Source organism: Pseudorasbora parva, chromosome 10, assembly GCF_024679245.1.
Source record: "Pseudorasbora parva isolate DD20220531a chromosome 10, ASM2467924v1, whole genome shotgun sequence".
Lineage (NCBI taxonomy): Eukaryota > Metazoa > Chordata > Actinopteri > Cypriniformes > Gobionidae > Pseudorasbora > Pseudorasbora parva.
In genome coordinates, this window is record NC_090181.1 from 16,714,341 (window position 1) to 16,727,280 (window position 12,940).

The window sequence follows — 12,940 nt, forward strand, 5'->3', positions numbered from 1 at the left end:
CAAAGGCTAAAGACTACAGCCAGCAGAGGGAGCCATTTCCGCATGTTTTGAACTCGCGCATGGGGGATGGGAGATTACACTCAGCTTGCAGGGAGAGCTCAGCTTGCAGGGAGAGCTCAGCTCAGCTACAGGCACTCATTTAAACGGAGCTATGGTGAGCAATGTAAGTCTTTTAACTTCTCAAATTCATTTCTATGAAAGTTAAGCTTGCAAAGGCATAAACTGAAACGTGTAGACTGAACTCGCGTTGTGAATGTATGCCGCGAGTGTAGTCGCGATTACCTCAGCTCTCATCACTCCTGCAGTCAGTGCTCAGTGCTGTGATACTCGCGCGGTGACTCACTCATTATATTGAACACACACGTTCAGTTTTTAATTGTAGTGTCTCTTACTCAGTCACAGTAATGAAGTTTGTGGCGTTGGGAATGGCCTCACAGGGCAGCGAAGCATTCTGGGAATTGTAGTATTTCATCCCCATGGGACAAAAATACATTTTCTGTCTTTTCTCAGTCTAGAAGACACCAAATTCAAAAATAATTTCACATTTCTACTGCATTGATGACCCAGTTTAAATACAGATTAATCTTCCCAGCACTGAAGTACCCCTTTAAGATTTCAAGTTGAATTAACTCAAAATCATAATTAATTAAAATAGCTCACGCTGGTCTTGCTTTGATGTGATTGGCCATGGAAAGAGTTCTGTCTGGCAACAAGAACTAATTCACTAATTGGAGGACATTCACAAAAGGCGGTCCTTTTCTGTTGCTGATTCAGATTAAGATGGAGACTTTTTAATTGTGTGCAATCTTAAAGTCGGTAAATGTAAATTCGTAAGTTACTAAACATAATAATAATAATAATATGTGAACTAACTTATAACTAACCAGACTGACTTTATTTCTGTTTTAATGAAAATAAGAGTTTTGTTGGAAGTCACCATGATGGAGATCAGTGTTTGCTTTAGTTGGGCTCTTGACCCTTGACTGTATAATATTATAATAGAATGTTTCTCTGGCTGTTTTGTGTTTGTGAGACACATTTGTGAAGGAACACAAAGTCAAGAGAAAATATCATCAAGTGATGTTGTTTAATCATTGACGATGATAACATCATTATATATTGGCAGAATCCCTGATATCATGCAGAGTCTAATGAAATATTAATACAAATTTCCATGAGATTTTTTTGTGCACAAAATGTTTAAATCTACGGCATTAGTTATACAGGCACAGACATCAAGAATCCATGTATGAATCTCTACAATGGTGACAATTTTTTTTTTAATCCGATAAACAGATCAACTCAACATAAAACAAGCTACAAAAACATCAGAACAAAAGAGCAAAAGTAAAAGCAAATAGTAAGAATCAAAGAAAATGTGTCACAATTCAGATGTATAATTTATTCATGCTGCAATGCATGCTGAAGTTTTGATTGGTTGTACCCAGTATGGAGTACTGAACTTCTGGTGTACCCAGTTTGGTGAACTTAACAATTTAAGTACAGTGAACGTGAGCACATGCGCAAGTTAAGTGAACTTAAATATACAAGTTTTGGGAGACTCCATTACTCAATTGAATTTAGGGAACGAGTTTACTCAAATCAACTGAGTTCAATCAACTTATTAGGGTTTTCAGTGTTCTAGTTGTTTTGGTTCTTTTCTCTTGTCAGGCGACTGACTTGATTCTGTCTGCAGTGTCCACATTTTTTAATCGTATTACTGCGTTGTCATGAAAAAAATCACCCTATCTATTTTTATCTTATTGTGAACGATTCATCACATGGTTAATTTTTATTTCAAATTTTTATCTTTAACATAATGTCATAACTGGAACTTCCTGTTAAATGATAGACTTCTTTCTGGTGACATATGCAGGACTTCTCCAATCATTTAGTCTGCTTAAACCCCGGCCCTCAAAGTGCCACGCCCACATCTCAACATGTAATAATAATAATAATAATGCGTTCGATATATATAGCGCTTTTCAAGGCACTCAAAGCGCTTTACATTGAAGGGGGGAATCTCCTCAACCACCACCAATGTGCAGCATCCACCTGGATGATGCGACGGCAGCCATATTGCGCCAGAACGCTCACCACACACCAGCTGATTGGTGGAGAGGAGACCGAGTGATGAAGCCAATCAGGATATGGGGATTATTAGGAGGCCATGATGGACAGAGACCAATGGGCAAATTTGGCCAGGATGCCGGGGTTACACCCCTACTCTTTATCGAAAGACATCCTGGGATTTTTAACGACCACAGAGAGTCGAGACCTCGTCTTAACGTCTCATCCGAAGGACGGTGCTCTTTATCAGTATAGTGTCCCCATCACTATACTGGGGTGTTAGGACCCACACAGACCACAGGGTGAGCGCCCCCTGCTGGCCTCACTAACACCTCTACCAGCAGCAACCTAGTTTTCCCAGTTGGTCTCCCATCCAGGTACTGACCAGGCTCAGCCCTGCTTAGCTTCAGTGGGAAACCAGTCTTGGGCTACAGGGTGATATGGCTGCTGGTTAAGTCGCATTACGACGTCTACCGCCACTTTCATGTCATTGCAACTTTCACGTTAATAAAGGCAGCAGATAAAAATGATTTGCAGTGCCATAAATCACTCCAGCCCATTTAAGAACAATATTCAGTTTTAATCTACAGTACATTCCTAGGGGATATTTCGTAAGAATGAAACTTATCTGCATTCGCAAGAATAACCAGTGGGAGGCGGAGTTTTATATAACAGTTTTATGCTGTTGTCTTAAGTTATGACGTTTGCATGGTTTTTACATTCAAAAACATCATAACTAATAAGTAATAGGCTATTTTCTAAACTGGTTTTGAGGCTCTCTCTAGAACGCTGAGTTTTGATGGGCGCGCTGCAGTGGAGACTTGGAAGACAACCCCCACAGCTAGGATTGGAGAAGATTTGCATATTTAATGAGTTCACATGTTCTGAAAGCGGCCGGAATAATTCTCTGACGGGGCTCAGTCTCAAAACATTTGAGAGAATTACATTAAAGGGATAGTTCACTTTGAAATTAAATTTTGAAATGTTTTAGCTTACCTCATGGGCATCCGAGATGTAGGAGTATTCGTTTCCCCAGTAGTTTCAATTTTGATCATTTTAGGTCAAACCGTTCTTGTCTGTGCCTCACATAATGCAGGTCTATGGTCACCACCTCAAAGAGCATACACAGAGAAGTCCAAATTAAACAATTCCCCATCGTAACTACACATTGATGGCCTAAGACACGAAACGAGCGGTTTGTGTGAGAAAACGAACAGTATTTATATCGTTTTTACCTCTTGTACACCACAGGAAACACGCATGCGCGCCCTCGGATCAGTCGGACGTTGTGTTAGGAATTACTAATTTTAAATTAGTAATTTAGGAATAAGTTTACTAATTTCCATCCCTGGTCACTGCTGTCACAGGACTTCACCAAATCATACCAAAGAAGTGTGTTTTTGACGGAGCGGTCCCAGCGATAAAGGTTCGGTCCTGCTTTGGAAGCAGCCGGTGAGTAAAACTGCTTCAAATGTCTCTGCTGTTGGCTATCGTCGCGTGAGTAAACATCAGTAAACAACACGATCGCGTGCTTCGTCATTCAAATGCGCTAACGTTACTCCAGTGTTGTTCTATGTATAACGTTACACTAGTCTGACGTGCAAAACCGTTTTGCTTGCTACTGCTAAGGTTTAGTCGCATACAATAGTCCATAAACCGATTCATGTCCTCATAAACTGCGAGTAAAGACACACAAATGTTGACAGGCCACTAAATACAGTACATACCACAGAGACGGACGTCCTGTGTTGCTGTTTCTCCTGTTCAATTTATTTCAGCCTCAGATTTGATTCTGGATCATCTATTAGCTGAGATCGGTTCCTCCACGCCTGAGGACGTCACCGCTTTGTTCGCACTCGTCATTCTTTAGCTCCGCCCACACGATACGCCTCCAGGCGCTCGGTTTTTTCCGGAAAGACTCGGTACAGCCTATATTTCTTTTATAAACATAATAAAGCTTAAGACTTTTCGAAGATATGAAGGATGCAATGCTACTCTATAGGTACTCAAGATTGACATGAGATTGACTGAAACTGAGTGCCCAACCCCCCCCCCCCCTTAAGTAAATTGGACGATGTGTGTTTTCCTTTTTTCAGTGTATTTATCAAACAAACACAATGATTTATCTCTCATTCACCTGTGATTGAGCCTGCCTCAGGCCTTGGCCTGCCTGATCGGTGGATATAAACAAGAACCACACACGCTGGCTCTTCAAACACAATGGAGATCAAGAAATGTATGTTATTTCACTAATCAAGATTCACAGATGTGCTTACGTTTTGGTAGCCCGTCTGGAAAACACATAGCCCCAGGATGTTGAGCTTTGCGAGCCCAGGGAGTCTGAACCCGAATCGCAATGAATCAACAAATAAGGGATTCTCCAGCCTGTGACATCGTGCTGGTATGCTCCGTTAGACACGTCACATACACATAATCAGTACGATCTGTAACAGTGCAATAGCTAATATCGCATACAAAAAAAACATGTTTTACTCACATAAGTGTGCTGCACCATTCCTCCGTATCCAATATAAAAAGAAACAGCATTGTGTTTTAATCTCAATGTCTGCAAATCCAGTGTCGAGTTGTGTCTTCTTTACAAACGATTATCTTTCTATCTTCGGCGTGTTTATTGTCGTTTAGCTCCACGAGTCGGTGGGCGGGGCTAGAGAAGCTGGCACACATAGAGGCGGCGTTTAACCCTTCTAATACGTCATTGATTTGAGAGCCTTGTTTTATAGGCCTGGTGTCTATAAAAGCTTTTCTTTTACTAACAAGGACGTTTTCAGCTCTGAAACTTACAGGATATTCTTATGTTACCATGACCTTTTATATATCAAAGGCTCAAGAGAAAGTTGATTTCTCAATCCATCACCCCTTTAATCATTGTTTGCATTCAACATCACCTGAGCTAAAAGCGTAACTATTCCTTCAAAGCAGAACGGCTGCTTCCCCTTAAAACAATCATCATTTCTCTGGTGTAATATTTTCTTTTTTGTATCATAGCTTTGATGAACTGCTTCATATCAAATAATGTACCGCTGCTGGATCTTCGCGTGGCGCAGCAAGCATCACGAGCAATAAAACAGCGCGAGCTTTCACAGAACACGTCAACCCGGCTCCCATAACCCTCTGCCACGCACCTGTGTTGATGTTGCTTCATTTCTCTGATGTGTGGCAATAATCAGAGGAGATCCTGAACACAGATATGTTCTCTCTTGGCTATTGAGCCATCTACCGCTTCCAGCCATGCACCTGTACCCCTCCTCGCTCCTGCAGCAGTGTGCTGTGTTTTGCTTGGCATTTCTCATTAAAAACTTGCTCAGCTTGACACCGTGGTTTCCTAAGTGAGGCTTTCACAAAGAATCTGTCAGCGCAAATACCCGACAGCTTGTTAATAACAGATTTCCACCACAACAATACACAGCTATTGTTGGCGGCCGGGTCAGACTTGATTTCTGCCGCTATAGAAGACAGAACAATAATGTCACGGCTCTCGGATATCAACATTTATTCCACACGTTTGTGCCTAACTGGACATAAGGTGGATAAGGTCAGACTGACTTTGGAAAGACAGCTCGTGCCAGCGCTATCTGGACCGGATCGCGCTAACATGACCTCGATGTTCAAAAGCACATTGAATTTATTACATTTTTGGGACTTGATTTTCTAACGGCCTATTTTGGGGCGGCGTGACATACTGCTCTGAGCCATAAGTAGAGTCTATCCTCTTTAGCATAGGATTTAATGATGCTTGAATGTGCACTCACTACATGTGTGGCCCTTGCCACCAGAAAAGTTTTTGAGAGGCAAGTTAACAGACCGTGAAAAGGCGGCACAGATGGCAACATCCTAGGTGGTAATTATCCAGCACCTCCTCTAGAAAAAAGACAAGAAAGTAGAAAGTAAAAGCACAAGATGGTTGTTGCCATCAGGTCAGACTCTGACACCTCTTGCAAGTCAAATCAAATCAACGGGGTCCTGTGGGGACAGAGGCGGGACTGATGTCACAGGTCACATCGTCCAATAAGAGGATGATTTCTAGCTTCACTGCTTTGCAAGCCTCCAAAGAAGCACAGTATCTGCGCAGATAGTGCCTAAATATTTTCGTGTTTATTCCCTAGTATACATATTTAGCATATTCAATGAGCTGATAATTTGCCTTGTATCAGCTAAAGCTTCTCAGTTAAGGGTGAGCCGACCATAATAGGTGCATTTATGCAACATTAAAGCTGTTGTGAAGAGCTTAAACGTTGGTGCAGATCTATTAAAATCGGAGGTGACGGTTCATTTGAATCCTGTTTGATTTTTTTGGGTGGGGGGATTCGATGCACTACAAGGTGATGGCGGTTCCAATGTAGAAGCGTCCATGCAAAAATATGTAAATGCTGCCCATATTAGAATCTTTGTCTGGTTGTCATTCTCACATGGGGCACATCAAAGCCATATGACCTGATTTTGCACCTGCTGTTTAATTAAATTTACAAGACAGACACACTCTCCACTCCTGATGATATACAAATCAGTTTTTATTACCCCGGCCCCGTAATTTACAAGGCAATTGACTGCTGTGTGGAGATGGTGCCTGCCAAAGTGGTCCCTCAGAAAAGATATAGAAACTCTCGACACTGCTTTAGTTCTGCTTCTTACGAGAGAGCGTGCACGTCGTAGATAATGAATGGTAGGGATATTATATCCGCCTTGATGAAGTGGGATTTTACTTCAGAAATATAGACTTTTCATGTAATGGTGCAATATTCTTTGAAATGTGTAAAAAAAAAAAAAAAAAAAAAAATGGTATAGTATTTTTTGAACGTGTATTTTTATGGTTATCATAATTTTTTTTTGGACTGATTCATTGAAGTACTTTGGGGTACCACATGAATATAATTGTTTTCATTAGGAACCATGGTATACTGTAAATTCACATATATAGACTTGATATTTTTTGCAAACTTTTATGGTATAGCTTTCCTGATTAAGAATAAAGAATATTATTCTTAATAAGAATAAGAATATGTTATTAAAGAATAACATTGAAAATAAAACCTCATTAAATAATTTGGCATAATAATATATGAATAACATTTATCTGCCAAATCAAAGTCATATGGTGCAACCAACATGCCGGAAAAAAACTAAAACAAAACAGGAAATTGTATCATTTTAAGGAAATTATATCATATATAAAATTATTATAATATAAAATGTTTTACCTTTATGATTGTATCTTTTATTTGTTGTGGGTGGTCATATTTGCCATTGATCTCTCTCTCTCTCTCTCTCTCTCTCTCTCTCTCTCTCTCTCTCTCTCTCTCTCTCTCTCTCTCTCTATATATATATATATATATATAATATTAGTCATGTATATGAAAGATTACTGTCTGACATGGTACAGATGCAGAAATCATTTTTTTCTTTCAGGAATTTCTTTCAGGATTATAAAACAAAAAATGACAACAGCAAACCATGTAGCATATCATATACATTTTATGTTGTATCTTTTCAAAGAGCTCAGATCAATTTGGTTTCGGATCTGATGGCTTTTATTATAGTTTATAGTTTAATAAATTGATCAGATTTATCCTCTACTTATCATTCTGAGCAAACAGGCAATAAATCTCTCAGTAAGTCAGTAAATCTGTGTTATATCTGATTTGAAATTGCAGGGATATTTCAATACAAGACATTTCAACCATCTAAATCCTTTAATTCTGTAGTAACATGTTAAATTCCATAAAGCCAGGCAGAAATCTCTAATATATCTGTGCTCGGTGCGGATTTGCGATTGCATGTGATTCAGACATGCCCCCGGTCGCAGTGGAGTACGCTTCTCAGGCAATCCATAATAGATGATGAAATTTGGCAAGCGGTCGAGCCTTATGGTCCATTCTTCCTCCCGCAGCTGCTTGTTTTCCCACAACTCATCTGTGCTGACCAAGTTGTGTGCCGGAGTACGTGTCTGGGTCCGTATGTCACCAGCTCTGCCTAGGAGCGCTCCTCCTGCAACTTTCCATTATTCAACACGTCAGAGGAGAAGAAAGATAGACAGACGTTTAGAGGGTTCCCTCTTTTAGCACACTTGCATGGAGAACAGAAACTTCTAAAGCACATACAGATGGAAAGAAGTTGAGGACTGTGACTGCAATTCGCATACCTACCATCACTTTTGTTAAACCTTTCCATGCTAATTTCATTACCTTAAATGTCATGATTTGATGCATTTAAAAACTGCTTCACATTTGGGGTAGTGTGCCATATATTAGCTCATTTAGTCTGAAACTAGCCCAATTGCATGCTTGCTTTGAAAATCCACCAGAAATGATAGGCAATATTTTTGACATACTTTGATTGCACTAATCTCTCACATACGTAGCAGTATGGATGTGAATTGAGACACTGACAAGTGGAAATTTAAATATTAAAAAGAAACATAATTAAGGAAATCGTGTTCATCGCACGATTTCAAGGGTTCTTGAATGGCTGTCAACAAACTGAGACCATCAAAACTGATGTGAGACTCATGTGAAAGTATACTGAACACCTATGCCAAAGTAAATGAGGTATTGCTCATTGCTCACTCTCCCTTTCTCTCTTTTTCACCCAGGAGGTGTTGGCTGATTGATGGCCTAGGTTGAGCCAGTATGGTAAGATGGCTGTGAGATGCTGATCAGCAGCTGTTTTCTCAGAGCGAGGGAAAGGGGGAAGAAGTTTTCCGCTTGCCCTTCAGGCAGACCAGGTGTCTCCAACTCCTCGCTGTGTCATCCCCCCAAATCTTGGCACCGCATTCCCAAACAGGTCCACTTCATTGTTGCACTTCCTCAGGGATGTGCCCAAATTAACGCACACTCAGTACACAGAGCAGAAGAAACACCCCGAAAAATGTCGCCCAGAGCCTAGGTGTAGGGCAGAATGAGAGTTTTTGCTGAATAGAAATGAGAGATGGAGTCAGAGAAAGCCAGAGAGGCACACAGGAGAGCTCCATTTGTTAAGGTGCAGGTGCAAAATTTGAGTGAATGCCAGGTTGCGCTCCTCTTTTTGGTTCCATATTAACACTGTCAGCTTTTTTGTTCATATCTAAATCTTTTTTGACAATGCAGCCTGCTTTCAGTGCCTGCTGTGATTTGCTCATTTGCTGTGTCGTAAAAAGTTCAAATTTGTCTAGAAACTAAAAAAAAATCAGCCAGTCATTATGGAAGTCAACTCAGAAAGCTTTATGGAAGTTATGGTTCGAGCTTTCACACTTGGTTCGATTGCCTGGACCGAACCCGAGTTCGATTGCTCCCCCCGCCCCCTCAGGACTGTGATGAACAGGGGTGCGTTTGCGTCAAAGAAGCAGTTGTTTACCCCGTTGCTTGGTAACAACGACGAGCGAGAAAGTCACAAAATGAATATTGTTGCTTACCTATCTTTTACTAATTGTTTTTGAACCGTAGGTTTTGTTACCAAAGCTTCAGTACGTAATGGCACTTGTTTCTATCTGCCGCGAATGTACTGCAAATGCTCTAAAGAATGCTGAAGGTGAGCAGAGATGAGATTTACAGCTCTCTGCTTGCAGTATGTCAGTCACGCTTATCAGGAAAATGAGTGAAACATACACCACACATTTAAATCAAATCATACGTAATTAAAGGAGGGGTACGTGCTTTCTGGTAACCGTTGTTGATATTTCAAATCACCAAAACAATCACGCCCCTATCCCCAAAAGTGTCTTGCCCCTATTTGGATAGCTCTGCCCCATTCATACCTAACCCAGGCAATGACTAATGGCATAATCTCTGTTACTTATCCAGGTCGAATATTCAATGGAAAACTCACCCCTATCACAAAAACACAAACCGTTCTCATGAACAACTCAATAGTACACGAGCACGAGTCCAACTAACGACATATTACAATTATGACCGGATTAGGGTTATATAGATCAGGGGTTTTCAAACTGGGGTCCGGGGACCCCCAGGGGTCCTCCAGAAGGTTCTATGGGGTCCTCAGAGAATTTCTGAGAATAAATGGACAAAGCAAAAATGGATAAAGTCTACCGAACATTCTTTCCCGAATTTTCTTTCCTTTGTATCTTTCTAGTGTTTTTTTCACTATAGTCCCCTTTATCTCCCTCACTGGGGTTATAAAGCTGCATCCTTAATGAAGTGCACGAGCTGCTTGCATACATTTATAATGAAAGTTGCTTATACAAATCATTTTTAATTAAAAATGTAATTCTTCAGGTTTATACATCCAACATTATGTACAGCCAATTTAAGTTCGGAAACAATATGTTGTATTTATAATATCACTCTTACTATTTATCTAACAGTTTAAATGTTGTTTCCATATATAAATGGATTTTAGGAAGAAGGTCCCTCATGAAAACATTTTTGGACCTATTTGGGGGTCCTTGGCATCATACAGTTTGAAAACCCTGATATATGTAGATCATGAAAAGAGGAAAGATACTATACTCCTAATATATTAGGAGTATAGTATCTAACTTGTCGGACACATTTTGTGAGCTGACGCTTGAAACAGACAGTGAGGAGATTCAGATGCTCCATACGGTGTGGAAATGAGCGTGTCTTTATCTTTGCTGAAGTAAGCGACAATACGATGGACAAACAAGCGAACATGGCACACGAGCATTTTCAAGCAAAAGCCAGCATATATTAGTTCTCAGCTAATGTCCGTCATGTGTTAATGTTTTGTATGATAACTTGCACTGAGCGCTCTCTTCTCACCATCATTAGTAGACACGCCCCTTACCTGCTGATTGGCTACAAGTTTGTTATTGGACTCGGCCCGAGTCCGTTATTTAAAACAGTTTTGAAATAACACTTACCCCACCTTTAATACCGGTTCACTTCCGGGATTTCGTACGATTGTGTTCAAATCAGCAGCGAACCATACTGGAGTTCACATGTACCGACCCTTTTGAAGTGGACTCGGTACGGTTCGCGAGTGCGCAACGAGTTCGGTAGACAGCGTTCACATCATCCAAACGGACCGAACTCTGATGTCATTCGAACCCGGGCGAGCACCAAAAATGCTAGTTTGAAAGTACCCTAAAAGTTCAGCTTCTGTCAGACTGAAGCAATCTTTTGCTTTAGCCTGACTAAAATTGTACCAGTTTGTTTTTTTGCAAAGTGGGACTAACATACCATATTCAGACTAGACAAAATTGGAAGTGCCGTCTATTAATCTTTTCTTATGAATACTCCAAAAAAAAAACTTTCAAGAAGTTTATTCTGTTTTTTGTTTTTCTTCCATAAAGTAGTGCATCTATATAATATAATGCGAGAACACAACAGAAGTTACAAGAGAGTCTCCAAAAAGTCTAATTGCTTTGGACTTTTGCAATTTTGATGATGACAGTTGGTATGGGAGGCGTATGGGCCGCAGTCAAAATTGAATAAAACACAAGGCGGGAGTTGGATGACAGCTTTAAACAGGGCAGGCCACGAGTCTTCTCTTCTGTCTGCGGGAACAAATGCAGTCCTGCACCAAACATTGGCAACCGCAGACCACAGCTTGGAGGCAACGGGAGAAAAATAACTTCTGTCAAAAGCAAGAACAAAGGAGAAAACACTCATGCCTGCACTTTACTCCTCATTATTTTGTGATTTCATAATCAAGACAACGGGATCTGATCTGCAAAACCGTGGACAGCTGGTCCGTTTCCACCACCGAGCCTGTTGGGATTTGTAGTTCTTTCTCAAAGACATGTGCGAATCCCCACTGTCCCTCCCCTCGTTCTCGATAACGGCCGACTTTTTCAGGAAACAGAAGGGGTACTCTGTTGTGCCGGGCTCTTTATTTCCTCCCTCTGTCAGATAAATAAAACATTGGGCACACTTTGAAGGGCCAGGCAGGGGGAAGTGGGGATTCAAAGGGATTGTTAAGAATCTGGGCTGTGCCCTCGCTTCGATTCCCTGTTTCGTTTACGCGACTCCGCTGATGCTGCATTGTGGGTCGCAGATTGCGCTGTTTTTTCTATCCCTCAAGTGAGATGTAAAAGCAAGGCACCCATCTGCCATGCAGACTCCTGCAGCCCCTGAAAGCTCTGGCGTGTGGAAAGATAAGGATAGAGAAGAGAGGAAAACAGAGGGGAAGATCGCCACTCTGAACTGTCACCGGGCATCAATGGTCAAAAAATGCCATGTCGGTAAAGGCCAAGAACCCATAAACAGATTGTAAAAGTTAAAGCATACAATGCTACATAAAAGATGTGATGCTATTTTATACACAGCAGTCATACTAGGCCCTAACCTGGATGCTAGCCGAACTCAGCCCTGCCTACAACATTTGAGCTCGGGCAGTTCGGTCTGGACTCGATCCATAGAGGATTGATTATGCCTGAACAGAAACTGTTCGGACCAATGAAATCATCAGGGCGGGCTTTAGACGATGACGGACAGATGATCAACAGTACCGTAATCATGCACGTCATCAAAGGCGCTTGGATTATATTTGTTCGGATCCTAAACGGAGAGCTTGTTCGTATATGCATTCACCTTCACTATTTCTCTCAAAAATGATGATCAAGTTGGTAAGTAACGTTACTCTGTGTATCCTTAAATTCTTCCAGTTTATTCCAGCGTGCGTGCAGACAGGGTTGCCAAGTTTTTACAACAAAGCACGGCAACTACTAGCCCTAAACAATATCTTCTCTGGGGGGTTCTCCGGAAAAAAATGGTGTTTGGGGGGTAAATGTGTGATATTTTGGCATGGTTGCCAGCTAAATTCATGGGTATATATATCACATAATAGTCGCTTCAACCCGCGGACATAGAAAACAACCGACGGAAGTTATGCGGACTTGCCAACACAGTGCAGTTGACAACTAACGTTATGCGTAGGTTCGTTGCTCTGATTGGTT

General features: G+C 41.0%; 1 long non-coding RNA gene and 1 pseudogene across 2 annotated transcripts in view; one reads left to right on the top strand and one right to left on the bottom strand.

Moving 5' to 3' along the window:
* LOC137090617 (uncharacterized) overlaps positions 1-12,940 on the top strand; it is a 32,434-nt gene that overhangs the window by 8,054 nt on the left and 11,440 nt on the right. Inside the window, exon 2 of one of the 2 annotated variants that reach the window (XR_010907920.1) lies at positions 8,678-8,868. The exons of the other annotated variant lie outside the window; for it this stretch is intronic. This is a non-coding gene — a long non-coding RNA (uncharacterized lncRNA). The remainder of the gene's footprint in view (positions 1-8,677; positions 8,869-12,940) is intronic. 2 annotated transcript variants of the gene reach the window in all.
* Positions 2,406-2,522, bottom strand: LOC137091712 (5S ribosomal RNA; annotated as a pseudogene).